The sequence below is a fragment of the Trypanosoma cruzi genome (genome assembly GCF_000209065.1).
Source record: "Trypanosoma cruzi strain CL Brener chromosome Unknown tcruzi_1047053463131, whole genome shotgun sequence".
Classification (NCBI taxonomy): Eukaryota; Euglenozoa; class Kinetoplastea; order Trypanosomatida; family Trypanosomatidae; genus Trypanosoma; species Trypanosoma cruzi.
The window spans coordinates 1-1,053 of record NW_909174.1 but is presented as its reverse complement, the minus strand read 5'-3'; the positions used below and the strand labels follow the sequence as shown (position 1 = coordinate 1,053).

General features: G+C 59.8%; 3 non-coding genes across 3 annotated transcripts; all 3 read left to right on the top strand.

Annotated features, from left to right (window-relative positions):
* Positions 1 to 42, top strand: Tc00.1047053463131.30 (the record flags this gene model as incomplete). The annotated part of the gene is made up of 1 exon (XR_008254684.1): positions 1 to 42. It is a non-coding gene; the product is annotated as a 5S ribosomal RNA (M5), 5' partial (ribosomal RNA).
* A 338-nt stretch (positions 43 to 380) lies between these two features.
* Tc00.1047053463131.20 lies at positions 381 to 490 on the top strand. The gene has a single exon (XR_008254683.1). It is a non-coding gene; the product is annotated as a 5S ribosomal RNA (M5) (ribosomal RNA).
* Positions 491 to 829: 339 nt separating this feature from the next.
* Tc00.1047053463131.10 lies at positions 830 to 939 on the top strand. Its single transcript, XR_008254682.1, has one exon. It is a non-coding gene; the product is annotated as a 5S ribosomal RNA (M5) (ribosomal RNA).
* Positions 940 to 1,053: the final 114 nt, after the last annotated feature.

The window sequence follows — 1,053 nt, the reverse complement described above, 5'->3', positions numbered from 1 at the left end:
TCGGACGGGATGTGGTGCACTCGGCCAAGTATGGTCGTACCCGGCGACGCGCCACGCGATGCGCAGCCGCCCGCCCGCCGGCGACAGGCAAGCCACGGAAGAGCCGCGGGAGATGATGAAAATAGAAAAAAAAACGGTAGGAAAAAAGGCAAGAACAAATTTAAAAATGAAGCTCCGCAGGCCCTTTTCCGGATTTTGCCATGAAGCCTCCGGACGCCTCGCTTCCCCACATGTGGCGCGGAAACTGCGTCAGTAATTTTTCTTTTTTGCTGCGGCGCCCGCGCGCTCGGAGAGCCCACCCACCGCCCGCCCCGGCGCGGTGAAGAAGCGACTGGCGGCGCGCGGTGGCGGAAAAAAAAAAAAATAGTGGGAAGGTACGGCACCCCGGGTTCCAGCGCCATCACTGATCGCCGTACTAACGAGGCCTGTGGCCGCTTAACTTCACAAATCGGACGGGATGTGGTGCACTCGGCCAAGTATGGTCGTACCCGGCGACGCGCCACGCGATGCGCAGCCGCCCGCCCGCCGGCGACAGGCAAGCCACGGAAGAGCCGCGGGAGATGATGAAAATAGAAAAAAAAACGGTAGGAAAAAAGGCAAGAACAAATTTAAAAATGAAGCTCCGCAGGCCCTTTTCCGGATTTTGCCATGAAGCCTCCGGACGCCTCGCTTCCCCACATGTGGCGCGGAAACTGCGTCAGTAATTTTTCTTTTTTGCTGCGGCGCCCGCGCGCTCGGAGAGCCCACCCACCGCCCGCCCCGGCGCGGTGAAGAAGCGACTGGCGGCGCGCGGTGGCGGAAAAAAAAAAAAATAGTGGGAAGGGTACGGCACCCCGGGTTCCAGCGCCATCACTGATCGCCGTACTAACGAGGCCTGTGGCCGCTTAACTTCACAAATCGGACGGGATGTGGTGCACTCGGCCAAGTATGGTCGTACCCGGCGACGCGCCACGCGATGCGCAGCCGCCCGCCCGCCGGCGACAGGCAAGCCACGGAAGAGCCGCGGGAGATGATGAAAATAGAAAAAAAAACGGTAGGAAAAAAGGCAAGAAC